Source organism: Seriola lalandi, unplaced genomic scaffold, assembly GCF_002814215.2.
Source record: "Seriola lalandi dorsalis isolate HSWRI2012SDOR001 ecotype SW California unplaced genomic scaffold, Sedor1 jcf7180002054690, whole genome shotgun sequence".
Lineage (NCBI taxonomy): Eukaryota > Metazoa > Chordata > Actinopteri > Carangiformes > Carangidae > Seriola > Seriola lalandi.
The window spans coordinates 899526-914705 of record NW_019525243.1 but is presented as its reverse complement, the minus strand read 5'-3'; the positions used below and the strand labels follow the sequence as shown (position 1 = coordinate 914705).

At 41.6% G+C, this 15180-nt stretch overlaps 1 protein-coding gene across 2 annotated transcripts in view; it reads left to right on the top strand.

The window, feature by feature from the left end:
- The window catches only part of prkcab (protein kinase C, alpha, b), a 102302-nt gene that overhangs the window by 14155 nt on the left and 72967 nt on the right, over positions 1-15180 (top strand). The window lies entirely within an intron of this gene.

Sequence of the window (15180 nt, the reverse complement as noted above, 5' to 3'; positions counted from 1 at the left end):
ATGTTGTTTTTATATATCAGTGTGTAAAAACCATCACACAGCAACAAACATGTCATGGATAACTGCAAGCTGATGATGTACTGTGATAATAATAAGACTGTCTGGCAAGTGAAAGCTCTAAAGGGAATTAAACACCAAGAAACACACCAAGAGTAAGGTACTCTCTCTCTCTCTCTCGCACACACACACAGACACACACATGCATGTGACATCAGCTGCCTATATTCTGATGTGTTGAGGCTGTTGATTTGCTAGAAGCTGTTTTAAAGGTGAACTGCTGGTGAGTATGAACTCTCTTTCACACATTATTATGAGCTTGCCTCAAAGCAGGAATTATTGCAGACACAGACGCTTTTCTGAACACATCAATGCACCTCTCCTTCGACTATTGTATGTTTCTCTTGCATGCATAATAGGGCTGCACAATTTATCGAAATATAATTGAAATTGCAATATGGCCAAGTGCTATATCCAGATTGCAGGAGCTTTTTTTCATAAAGGTAAAACGTGTCCCAACATTGTTGTGCATTGTTAACGCCATAAGCGCTGTGGTGCCACAGAGACGGCCCAGCCTACAGATCATATTCTCCAGACGTAACGGAACATTAATGTTTGTTTGGTACAAGACCCAACAAAAATAACATCATCATTTTTCCAGTGAAAATGAAATGCAAAAGTGACCATTCCAACTGAAATCGCATATCACAATCGCAATATCTGCCAAAATAATCACAACATGATTAATGCATACTCATGAACATTCACAGGGACTCCATCTGCAGTATTATCCCCTTTGTGCTCTCTTCTGGGGGAAGAGACGAGAGGAGAGCAGGGAGGACATGAGACGGAGGCTGTCAGGTCCGAGTCTCTAATTGAAGGTGTCATGGCTGTGTCTCCTCCTCGTCTTTCCCAGCCTCCCTGCTCCGCTCAGGGCAAATATAGCAACAGGCACCACAGGAGAGAATCAGTGCTTTGCTACCATGTTGTTTTTGGCATCTGTGTGTTAGCATGGAAGGAATTTCATCCTTTTGATCTGCGTTTATTGTCCCGAGGGTGCCACTCATGAAATTACAAGGCAGAGTATTTCTTAGATTCTGTGTTCTCTGTTGTTTGTGTGTGAGAGTGTGAGAACTCTTATGTCTTTCGTGTAAACAGCCTCTCCAAATTATGACTGACTGACATACAGCCATGAATCTATCAATTAGGCTTATTATAACTAAGTGAATTAAAAGATTTAATTATGAACACTGTTATCTTCGCTTTTCTTAAGTAAAAGAAGAATGTGTGTGGGTTTGAGGGAGCTACGTCGTTTCTTACCAACTGTTATGTTTCAGAGCCAGTATTGTGGCAACAGTGTATATTCTGAGGATTTTAATGACTTTGTGAAAACAGGAATATGGCCAGCAAAACCTGGCTATCAGTTGAATTAAAACATGGAAAAAACTAATGAGTAAAAAAGCCAACACGCACTTCTAATATATTTAGATTTTCCTCTAATATTAATGTAATAGGTCACTTTTTTTTCCAGTCTCAAATGACTACACCACATTTTTAACTAGGAAATATAAACATGATGGATTTACAAAATGTTAAAGGGACTGCCCAAGAAATCTCCCTGCTAGTTCAGTATTCAAGCCAGAGGGAGGAAATGCTAATGCTGAGGGAAGAGCACTCAGTTATTATGTGTCGTTAGGATTGGGAGGACTGTTTGTTGGCATGCCTCCCGAAAGAGAAGGTGAAGCACAGTTTACTGCAATACACTGTGTGGTTGTATTGTTAATATTAATGTGAAGAGTTATCAGTCCCTTTTTACCTTGATTTTACCTATCTATACACTGACCATGTACAGTATTCTCTCTCTATCTGCAAGGTGTTTAAATACTAGACAGATATTCAGTAGGAAAGTAAGGTTTTATTTAAAGCCAACCACCCAGGTAACAACAGCCGGAGCAATAAATGTATATGTGGTGCTGTTGTACACTCAAAGCATAATTTGATTAATCTGTCATTCAAATAATGTTTTTTCCTTGCTGTAAAATAGAGTTTGAAACATAGCCTACATGAAAAGGTGAGTTAGTCTGCAAGATACTGTATCCAGTACATCCAACGAAAAACAAAACAAAGCAAACAAGCAAAAAAACTCACTAGACCCATTAGTAAGTTACAGGATTAAAAGATTGCTGTTGTATATATGTATATATGTATATATGCCACTTTTTTTTCTCAATTAATCAACTAATCGTTTAGCCTAAGAAAGTCTAAGACAAAAAGAAAAAACTCTCATCACAACCAGAGCCTAAGCTGAGACAAAGACCCTAAGATGTTCAGTTTTAATCAAACAGGATTAAGAAAATATTCATGTTGAAGAGGATAGATCCATAAAATATTTGGGAATTTTTGTTAGAAAATGACTTAAATGACTGATTTGAATGTCAGAGTTGCTTATTCATTTTCTGTTTAAATCAACTAATTATTTCAGCTCTGGCCGTGTATCTTAAGTTTTGTGTCAATTCATGCTTTTAGTAAGTATGTTGCATAAACACGGTCTTGCAGATGTACGGGCACGTGTTTTGTGTATTAACAGATTCTGCAGTAGCTGTTGCTGGTGAAAAGGGACCAACACATGTCCCTGCAGAGCAGGAATAGTAAGCCATACATCAACCACACCCCACATGGCAACAGACAGCAGCACTGCTCACACCTACTCACATACTGTACACACACACTCATTAGTGAAAGGCTGCTATGTCTTTCACACGCTGCAGTCTGTTTCCATCTAGCAGATATTACAAAAGCACATTATCACTGCGACACCCTTGCAGGCTCTGTAATGCAAACTGAACGTCAGACAGACACGGTAGCCTTGACAAGTCAGTTCAGACTATGTCAACACCTCTTTGATCCCGGCCGGCTGCATGGACAGAGCAGATCCCGCTGGAACAGTGTGGCGGTGGAAGCTGTTGAGTGAAAAATTAGGCCTCCATCTGTGTAAGAGCAGCTCTTCACATGGAGCCATAGAGAGCTGGTAAGAAACACAGAGGCAGACACTGGAGGGAGAGAGGTGGGCGTAATTGTATCTGAAAGTGAGGTTAACCACACACGTATTCAATGGGCCAGTTAAATCACCCCACTGTAGAGAGCAGTTAAAATGAAGAGAAGGGTGCGAGGCTCAAAACCACTTGTCCTACAGGCTCTAGAGGGTTTTATTGTTTTTTTTTGGTCCCAGTCCATGCTTTGTTTTGGTAAAGGTCCTTTGTGTGATTACTGGCAGGGAGTAGAACCAACTGAAACCACAGACTTCTATCTATGAAGCACACATTGATTATGCCAGGCTTGGAGTGACATGTGTTCACTGATGAGGTCCTTGAAGCCTGCAACCTTGACCCAAAACTTCTGCTGATACAATTATGTAAGTCTTTGTCACTAAGGCTATAAGTGTTTTCAAACATGCTAGCAGCATACAGCATATCGTGAGTTCATCATTTTGTAGAGCTGTCCGAATGTATAGCGAGAATTATTATACCCTGCATAGTGGACTTGTAGTATCATCAGTACCATCTATAGTACCATCATGCACTGTGCTCGCACTGAAAGAAAGAAAAACAGTGCAGAAAAAATGACACGAGTTGTGTGCAAAAGTTTTTTTTTTTCACTTTGCAGATGAGCTCACTATATAGTCCAACATAGAACTCCCTAGATAGTGAGTGAGGAGTAGTGAATGAGTTAGTGATTTCAGACACAACCAATGTCAGTCTGAGTCAGTTAGTCAGTCGGTTCACAATTTTGGTTCAGATTGAAATCAATTCACCAACTATTACATGGGTTGCCATTACATTTTCTTCAGATATTCATAGTCCCCAGATAATGGATGAATGTATTTGCTGGGCTTATATTTTAGGACGCTAATAGCTGAACTGACGTCAGTGCAAAAGGTTATCTTCTAATCCTTGCTTTGTAATGACAGTCTTTATTGCCAGTCTTTATGAGGTTAAAACAGTGGAGTTCCTTTAAAACTACGAAATGATTGAAGACAAAGGGAAGAATGTATGAGCTTATAAATGTGGACATTCATATATCGTCAAATCATTCATTCAACTCGAATGACATGTTTAAAAGAGATCCAGCTCACAGCACATCTTGGTCAGTTTTTCAGAGAAGAAGCTGGCTGTTGGTTTAAATCAGATTTAAATGCCAACCTCATGCATTTGCAGTTTCACTCACATATAGTCCTGTCTGCTCAGTAAAAAGGTCATGAGTTATTTAGTGCAAGAGAGAGCAGGAGTGCTGACCAGATAGTAGGTATAGGTTGCTCTTTTTCCTGATCTCCTGAGTTTTTCTTCTTGTCTTTCTCCCTTTCGTTACTCAAGAAACTCATCATCAATCTCTGATGTCGACTGAAAGTTCTGTGGATGTGTATGTATGCATGTATTTCATTATGCATGGCTGCGCAAACAAAAGAGCGTCTAGCGACCCCTCTTGCAGCAATAAAGTGTGACTGGCCTGGTTGACACCGCTGTCCTTAAAGCCCTCTCATCAGCAGGGCTGAAAACGCCAGATCATTGTTGTTGAGACTGAACAGAAAAACAAAGATAAAAGAATAAAAAAGAATGGGTGGCGTGGGAGGCAGCAGGTGCTAATTGAAACCATCTTGCAGAAAGCACAGAATGCCTTTTCACCACAGCTGCTGCCTTTCGTTTTTCTCTCCCTTATTCAGCTCCAAATGGTACGTGCCATGCACTCGACAGGCTGACTAATCGCTCTACACAGGCTTGAATTCAGGCGTGTGTATTAACTAGGCCAATTAGCCAAGCACCGAGATGCCTAGTGATGAGAAGAGTCATGCTCCCTTTCTCAGCCGAGTATCATTAATCAGCAATAAAGGTGCTGAAGCAACACTATACAGTTTACTGACTGCTTCACTACTTACAATAGCCAGGTTTTCTTGCTCAAGCCTCTTGACCTCAATACAGCATGACTGTGTTTCTCTGGGGCTCTGCAGTTTTCGTGCTACAAAAATACATTTCTGGACGGCTTAAGAGAGGGACAGAGAATGAGAGGTTGTGCCAGTCTGTGTGTGTGTGTGTGTGATTGTGTTTGTGTGTGCGTGTGAGTGAGTGTGAGAGAGAGGGAGAGAGAGTGTGTTTTCAGGTCTCTGCATTTCGGAGGACGCTGTGTCTGCATGTCCATCTGTACATTTGCATCTGGATGAGGGCTTGTGTTTGTGTGTGCATGTGTGTATATGTACAGTATGTGCATGTATGATTGCATGCTTATCTCTCTCTCTCTCTCTCTCTCTGTGTGTGTGTGTGTGTGTGTGTGTGTGTGTGTGTGTGTGTGTGTGCGTAGAGAGTGTCTGTGGCAGAGAGCAGGCCTCATGGTGAGAGTTGTCCTGTCTGCTCTTGTATACTTGGCTGCTGTGCAGTAGACTGGCCCCAAGTGACCCAGGGTCAGCTCATCAGCTCACCAAAATGAGAGGGTGGAACTGTCCAACTGCTCTGTGCTGTACTCACTGACTCACAATCATCAAATACACAGAAACAAACTCAGAGTCAATTAGTCAAAATTTATTTCCCTTTATTTCCCCTTCTTTTTGCACAATTCCTTTCCTGCCTGTTCTTCTCTTCAGTGTATTATTATTAGACTGCTGTCTTTTCTGATTTTTATTGTATACGATACCAAACCTCAGGTTCCTAATAGAAAATGTCTCGATGTCTCTTCTGTCTTTAATCGTGAGCTACAATATCTGTTTGTGTATATCAGCTATTATACTGTCAGATTCGTTTGTTAATGTTGTTATTTCCCATTTACTACCCGGTGTTTCATGCTCGCAAAAGGCTACGATGATTCATCTTAATTTAGGCATTGTGCTTGTCCATCTGACTCGAGTTAGACACGTAAGTCTCCCATCACAGGGGTAGAAATATGATTCATGCATAAATTCACTATGATTCATGCAGCTCAACCAAGACGCCGCTGAAAAAATTTGTTAAGTGAAGTTCTTATTAAAACTGAAGTCTTGTTTCATTTTCCTACTTGCATAACGTATTTGATTCAGGCGTCAGGTTTGTACATCTTACACGCACACCAGATCTGACACGGCCGTCTTTGATCAGCAGAGGATATTTGATATTTTATAGTGAAAACAGATACCAGTTGTAATATTCCTGTTGGAGTTCAGAATGCCATGAAGGCTTTAATCTGACCTAAACAATTATTTTAGTGGCAGTTGAGGGGATCTCTTGTGTGATACACACACACAACAACAACAACACAACAACAGCACAATGATAATGAGAGTGAACTAAAGTGACCCATAAGTCTAAATTTTGCTCTTTGATGCCAGCTGTCGCACAAAGTATTCTGAAATGCTGCCAGTGTTTGGGGGTGGCCATGTTGACAGAAACTTTAAAGACCCTTACATATAAGTTAAATGAAGACACGATTTTCAAAAAAATTTCAAATTACGAACAGTTTTGGTTATTTCACAAGACAGATTTCTGTCTGTGCTGTTGGCTATTGGCCATGGTTCAAAGTCAGCAGAGTAGAAAAGGTGGTACAACATTTGTTGCATTTGGAAAGGTGGCATGCAAAATGATGCTTAAGCAACAAATCAGAGACAAGCTCCTCAACCAAACTGACAAACCCCGACCTTTCCCACCGTTGCCTATAAAATCAAGCAAGTCAACAGCTAAGTAAGATTGCAACAGCAGATTATCTACTCTGCTGCACACTGATTAACAGCGGATCAGATTGAAAAGCTGATATGTTGTCATGCAACTAGCACTTGAAAATGGAATGAATGGCACTGGTTGAGCTGGTACCAATTTGTGAGAGTCCCAGGCCGCTGTCAGTCAAATCCGATCAAAACAACACCCATAGTGTGCAGAAGAAGCAGTTTAGCTGAGGATGTTTTTTTTCTTTTTATTTTGACTTTGATTTTTGCTCAAACATTAGATAGTTAGATAGATAGATAATAAATAGATGGATAATAGTACATTAAATTTTCCCTGCATTTTCCAATATGCTTTTTATTCAGTCACTTTAGATTCATAGATACATGCTACAACATAGTGTAAGAGTAACACAAGTGAAAATGACCAAACTGATGCAGGAATGTTACTTATCCAGCACGAGTTACATAAGGTTAGCTGGCATTAGCTAACATAAGCGTAACATTAGCCATCTTAAACTACTGGTCAAACCAGACCAAGTCAGGTTGCAGCAAAACCTCTGAGTGTATTGAATTGGAAAAGTGTGCGTTTTATTGCTAGTGAATTTAACTTTTTATTTGAAAGACAATGGAATATCTTATCTCGTCTTTCACAAGTTACACAGTGTCTCTTTAATATAACAGAGGAACACTTTTGGATTTTGAACCAAGTTTTCAGGAGCTTATTGTAAGATCAGTTATATCAAAGATTCATGACAACAAAACCATTCCAGTCTGTTGCAAAGAAAAGCCGCAGCAGTGTGAATTACAGGACGTGCATCTTGGCTCAAGTTTGTGAAGCTCATCAGCATGTAGTCACTGTGGGAATAAACGCAAGACTGTGATGCAGGATTATAGAAGAGGTAAAAAAGTGTCTCTGCTCGTTTCTTTGATGTGATGAGAGTACGAGAAAGAGTAGGAGGCAAGACAAAGGTCAAGAGAAAACATCAAGTAGTAAGTGTACCATCCATGTTCGCTGCCATATTGTATGAGTTGTATATCAGGAGCTGACATTACAGCTTTTCAGTAGTATGTCTGCCTGTAGCTTCAGATAATGTATCACCAGTAGTGGAGAATGGCGCTCTGATGTTTGCATCTTATATAATCCATAGTATTGTTTAACATTTGAAATATTTGTTTACTCACTGAATAGTGTCAAGACTGTGCCTCAGACTACACTGCGTTTGCCACTGTGTGTTAATTAAAACACATTTTTATGCGAAAGGTTTTTTTTTTTCTTGATCAAGGTCAGTTTTCTGTTTGGCCCTTCTGTCTTTTTGTATTTGAGAGAGAAAGTGAAAGACGAGAGACAGAGAAAAGACCAAAAACAAGACCTGTGAAAGTATTTATGGAAAGTGACTGAAATGAGGAAGGAAAAAAAATAAAATAAGCGTGTTATTTATGTTTCAAAATGTCCTGAGACAAATTTAGCCTTGACTTCACTGGTCCCAAACAAATTAGTCCAGGACATGCAGTGCCGCAGGAGTGGAAGATGCTCTGATGTTGATGTGTGGTATCAGCCTGTCCCCAGGCATTAGACTTGGACTTGGCCGTGACCTTTGCCTTTTGCCTGACCGCCTGCTCTCTCTCTCTGTGTGTGTAGGCATTGCACAAAGAAACCAGAGTCACAGTAAAGAAAGCCATCACTTCTGGCGACTGGCTGTGTTTGAGCGTGCATGCAAGTTGATAGTCAGTCTATTGTACAGTATAATTTGGCCCTGTCTGTGTGCAGCAGTGTCAGCCAGAGAGCTTCTGTATGGATCGGAGCTAGCCAGACTCATTACATTACTACCACTGTGATACCTGATACACGGACACGAGGGGCTCTGAGCCAGACCCCTGCAGGTGATACATCACCGACTGGATGTGTGGTGTGTGTGTGTGTGTGTGTGTATATGTATGTGTGTTTACGTGTGTGTCTGAGTGAGTAACTGAGAAGATGAGGAGAGGAGACAAGCAGACACAGCGAGCGTCTATATATACTTGCTGGTTCGTGTGTGTGTCTTGCCTGACGGAGACAAATCAAAAGCAGTGAATGAGCGTGCTAGAATGAGCATCTGTGTGCATATATGTGCATATGACTCTGTGTACACATACATGACTGGAAATGTGCACTCGAAAGCATGAACGTGTATTCACCGACTGTATATGTATGTGTGTGCTTAAACCTGTGTATGAGTGTGTCCGTCTGCGTCTGTGTTCACAGTCATATTTAATTCATGAGGCAGTATCACTATTTCTCCTGTGTGCTTCAGAGATGTCTGGCAGCCAAACACTCCCACCTGTAGTTTGGAATAATTGATCCAGTCCCCCTGTGGCCATTTCTTAATACAAACACTATTAGCACTGCAAAGAGTGCGCGTGCATTTGTGTGAATGCGGGCTGAATATGTACGTGTGTATGTGTGTGGATCATACCTGACAATGATTGCCATGCCTGATTGACATGCAAGCAGTATATGCTCATTATTCTGCATCGTTAATGTAAGAAATGTAAGGCAGCTAAAAAAACACGAAGCTGAAAGTTTGGAAAACAATGACTTGGTATATGAGCATGACTTTGCAGGTATTTGGTCATAAATGAAAGTACTGGACGTGATGATGGAGCGAGATGGAAAGTTCCATGGCTAAAGTTCATGGCAATCAATTTAATAGCTGCGGAGATATTTCAGTCCGAACTAAAGTGATTCATTCTCAAATAACCGGCCCACATGGTCATCCATTGAGCCACGCTCTGAGCATATTTTGTACAATTCTGACGTGTATTACATTTTGTACGGGCCTTGTTTGTGGCTGTTTGGTGTTTCTGTGGTGATAAAGCGAGAAACGCAAACCACAACATCCAAAAAGACAAAAGCAAAAAAAAAAATTCATCATGCATCCTGGGGGCGTCGTCGCTATTGTCTTTGTCAGCTGTAACATGCTTTCCAGACATGCATAATCAAACACAGATCTCAGGCGACAGGTAGCCAAGGTGAAAACTGGCATCACCTGCTGACCTTCCGCACAGTGCGGGAGGAGGCTGAGGAGGTGGGGTAGGCGCTGTGATGCAATCTGACACAGCCAGATTCACCTTGATCTCCACCTTCTCTCAACCGGTCACGTGCTTTCTGCTCTTTAACTGTCTGTGAACACACAGTAGTTCGGCAGAGTTTCTCATGATTGTTTTGTTTTGCTTTGTTAAAAACTGAGCAGAATCTCCACTGTGTTGAATCTCCCCCGAGGTGTTTTCCTCTGTGTTCTCTGCTCCCATGCAGAAATTGCATAATTCCTTACATATGCACATACATAAACAATCACACACTCATGCATATTCATACAGCAGGATATTAGGGTGATGGAGATAATTGCTAGACACAAGCAGAATTCTTAGGAAGTTCTGCAAATTTTCTATGTGCTGCACTTAATGGGACACAAGGAGGAACATGCTCTTTTCCATTCTCATCATATCTTGTCTCTTCTTCTTTGATCTGTTCTGTCTGACATTCCCATCTCTTCTTCTCTTTTCTTTTTCTCTTTTGTGTCCATCAATGGTCTTTTTGAAAAGCTTTATTGTAGCTTTCAAGGTCATGGCATATTAACAGTAGATTCTGTGGTTGGACTGTATGTCTTTGTCCTTTATGTGCCTATAGCATGCATAATTGAGTGTATGTGCTGAAATTGAGTTTCCATGCCTTCGTTGTAGCTGTAGCTCTCTTTCTTTCCCTCTGCAGGCAAACACTGCTTGCCAGTATATATCACACATACTACATCTCCCTAGGGTGGTGGAGAAAGGACAGGGACAGATATTGTGATGTACTGAGGCAATTTAATCTGCCACACTTTGTAACTGTGAACCGATCCGCCGTTACTTGGACAGGGAATTTCCTGTGTAGGGAATTTGAAGGTGACCCACCTTGCTTCAAATTCTGTGCCACCTTTACCAAAAACAGAACTATTTCCAGAGCAGTGTGATATCAAGTAAAAACGATGGGTGATATGCTACCTAATGAGCACTGGTCTCTAAAAGGATAACCCACCTTGTTAACAAGATGTGGCTAATATCAGTATGAAGGACAGGCACTGCTCAGAGTACATATCAAGTTTAAGTCATTTCAACTGTAAAAAATACAGTTAAAGTGGTAAAATGTCAGACAAAACTTAATGAATAAGAAAAAGTTGCATCATCATATCCACCTACATCCTGATATGATAAATTGCAAAATGAATTTAGAAATTATTTATAGGCGAAAATAACCAGATGGGAATGACTAGAAATCTGCTCTCCCACTGTCTATGTCATTATAATGTATTACTCAGTTGTGTTGTGATGGAAATAAAGAGATCTTCTTGACAATTTTCTGTGTTAACAGCCAATGGAAATATTGTAGATACATGTTAATGATCCTCAAATATCATACTTGAATAAATATAGAAGAAATAACAGGAAACAAAAAACTAAACTATCATCCGTTTCACAAAATATCTGCAGGCGTATTCTGTAGAAAGGCCACCGCCGGGCCTCTCTGAGTCTTCACTGTCAGTGCGTCAGTCCATCTGTGGTCACTGGGCGTCCATCTCCACCTGTCTCAAGAGAGAGCTTGTGGTTATGGGTCAGGAGACCTGGGGCTCCGGGAATCTCAGATCTGTCACTCACTGCAGTGGCGAGAGTTCAGAGGTCACGCTACTCAAGTAAGTTAGAGACTTCTGGAAGAGTTATAAAACATGTATGAAATATTGTTTACGCTTCTGTGGTGATACTGAGACAGATGGTGTGGACAGATACAATTTAATACACACAAATATCTTCTATTAAAGGTTGATCAGACAGTCGGCATTAAATGTGAGGTAGAGCCTGCACTTATTAACTGCTTTACGTCCAGATTAAATTGTGTGTGCAGAGGGTGAGTGAAATTATCCGGATGGAAAACAGCAGATGGATATAGTTTCTCTTTGACCTTTGAACTCCCATCAAAATTCAAGGAGAACTTGACACAGGCCAGGAGGGGTGCCTCTCTGCTGTATGTAGGCTATAGCATTCCCCATTGGCCCCATTGAGTCTCTCTATGGTTATTCTTCAGCTTTTTCCACCTCTCTCATTCAGCACTTACACAGCCACGGGACAAGAATAGCTTTTCATTCATCATTCACTGTTCTCTCACATGCATGCTGGCCTGTGATATGTCAGTGTGTTTGCAAATGGACATGTGTATCAGCGCACCGCCGCTTGTGTATTTATAGTGTCTGTTGGCCAGGTGTAGAGGAAATGTCTTCCCTTTTCTTCTCCACCACGGTGAGGATCAGTACGCACTGTTCCAACCCTGGCCAGAATCTGGCCTAAAAATAACCGAGGGAGGACAATACTCCTCTCCTCTCCTCTCCCCTTGTCTCCTCTGTCACTTTTCTTGCGTGAAATGACAAGTTACAGAAAAGACCACAGGGCCATAACAAGGGGGGGGGGGAAACAGAGCATTTTACACGATCAGCAGCCAGGTTGGCGGGAAGCTTATCTTTGTCTGTGTTTGTGTAATGGCAATAAGAAAGGTGCAATGAATAATTTGTGCATCATTTCCAGACAATTTGTGTCATCCTGTCATTTCCCTTCAAACAAAGCTGTCACCTCACTTCACCTCAACAATATTTTGGCACGAAAAATGATGTAGATGTAACAGTACAATAGTGGTTTGAGCAGATCAAGACATCTGTGACTCCCTTCGGAGCATCCATCTCTACAGTCGTAGGAACCACAGACCCCTGTGGATTTGTTCCCTCCCTCTCTGCCTATTCATCTGTTCCCTCGCACACTTGCCTCTTTTCCTCCTGTGGATCTCAGATCAAAGCCTCGGTTCCCTTTGTGTTCAGATGCACTCTAGGGGCCCGGATCAATTGAATGTGTCTGGAGGGTATTGAGTTGGTCCCGCGCTACAGGTGTCCTGCCCCCTCTCCCTTATCTCCACTGCAAGCCTTTTCTTCTGGCCAACAACACACCATAATTCTATTAACAGTGGCTCGATAGACACCCAATTTCAACAGATTAGCCAGGGCTAAATCCACACTTTAAAGGATCAGTGGTGGGGAGATAGGGATGTGGGATATAGATGGAGAGGTGTAGAAATACCACCAAACAGTATGTGTGAAGACATGCTACAGAAATGCCCACCTATAGAGACAGACCCTCAAATTATGCATATAAATGTATGCGTGTATAACGCGTTTTCCACCTTCTGCACACACACTCGCAAGAAAGCGTTTGTGTTGTGTAAGCTGCTTTGTAATGCCAAAGCCTCTTATCTGTGTGCTTATGCAATTAAGCTGGTGAAACAAAGCCCATAGTAATTAATCATAATATCCCTGACGATACAGTATGTCACTGTGTCACCTCTGCTCCTGCAGCTTCACACAGCTCTCCCTGAGAGGACTAAACTATCTGGAGACACTTCTTACAACTGAATTTCCCACTCAGATCCCTGCACCTAAGTCATACAAAAGATTTATTATAGTGGCATTAAAATCACAAAAAAAACCTCTTAATTAAGTATTCTTCCAGGTTGTTTGTGTTTCATCACAGGAGAGAGTGAAGAAACTCATATTTTTTTGTTGATTCAGCCAATGCTTAGCAGGTGTAGATAGAAGGTGTATGAGGTGTCTTCAGAGCTTCCCTCCTGATTGGTGGGGTGCATGTAAAGCCCCATAAGCTCTCAGAGGGCCCCTGTGTTTCAGCCACTGCAGCATATTGGCGCCTACTTCCTTAAGACAGCTTTTAGATTAATGTGCGTATCAGTGTGTGGTGTGTGTGCATGCGCATGAAAGTCGACGCCAAGGATTATAGTCACAGAAAAACACTGTCTCTGTCTTGTGTAAGTCTGGGTAAGCTTGCCTGACACACACACACACACACACACACACACACACACACACACACTCCAAAGCTAGAGTTATCCCTTCCAATATACATAGATTAGTGGCCCCTCTTCACCTCTGAACTGAGATCAGTGTCAAGTCAGTCTGCTCAGCTCCAAACTGCAACACCAACAGAAACTCAAACTGGTCTGAGATCAGCACATCAACAAAGGACAAGTGGGTGTGTGACCGAGGGTGTGAGGAGCATTGATGGTTGGAGGGAGAGAATGTGGTACGAGCGTCATTACACCAGTGATTCACATGTTGAAAGTAGGCTGTGGAGAGAGAAGAAGAGAAACCTGGGTGCACTCAGAGTTAATCCTGCTGCGTAAACATAAGATGTGAAAATTCTCCTGATTTGCATGTAAGCAAATATTTTCATTTCATTGACAGCAGAGTGGGCAGCATGTGGGGTGGCAGCTATGATTGGGGTTGAGTAGCATTTTATGAAATCCAAATCGTATTGAATCCATTAACTATTGAATCTACTTAGTTTTAGCTTACAGCATCTGTAAATCATAAATCTGTGATCACTTTTGTCAGCTGTTGAGACAGTAACACCTCTGACCTGAAAATGAGAAGAGCAGCAGAATGAAACACTGATGAGATCTTTGACACATTTACAGCTGGGGCCTCCTGACTTTAGTAACTTCATTATTACAAACTACTTGGTCCAAATACTGCGTCCAATATGCAGTATAGATTCCAACTCCCTGAACTGACATGATTCATTTCAGCTGATCACCTGAATCATCACTCTCCTCCTCTTGGTGAACTAAAAAAACCTAGTCTACTAATGGTAGCAGAGTGGTGTTTGGAGTGATGGCGCTTTCTCTAAGAAGTGATCTTTGGCCGAGTACAGACAATGGCTGCAGAGACTAGCTGACATAATGCGTGGATTACTGAATAAGCCTACCAGGCACAGGCCAAGGGGCCCGAGGGGGCCTGGGGACCCCTGGTCTTGATCTGCGAAATATCCCAGAAATAGAAACAAAACAACAAAAATTAGATGCAAGAAAACTCTAAGCTGATCATTTTATATCCTAACTGCACATGTATGATCCATTAAGACCAAGGCTAGAGCAAAAGGTGGGGGATCACCAAAGTCTGTACACGTCCTCAGGGGGCCATGAATATCTAGATGAAAAGTCATGGAAATCACAACAGATGTTGAGATATTTCAGTCTGGACCAAAGAGGTGGACTGACCAACAGACCAGCTTGCATGGCTGACAATTCCCCACTGACATGGGTCTTAGAAATTCCCACCATCTGCATTTACACCTGTGCATAGACTGACTCTGTTTTTGCACTGAGAATGATAATGTGAGCATGGATAAATCTCTGTGGGCTATGATTTTGCTGAGCGTTTTTATCTCCCTCCTCTGTCTCTGCCTCGTTTCCTCTTTATTACTCAAAGAGATGAATTTGTACTGTACGCTGCCTCAGCACCAGCTCTGACACACATACACACAGAGAGGAATGTTGTATGAGTATTAGGGCTGGATTGGGATTATGATGATGGAAACAATCATTATGATGAAAATAATGGCAATGATACCTATGCATATTCATAATTATCTATCTATCTATC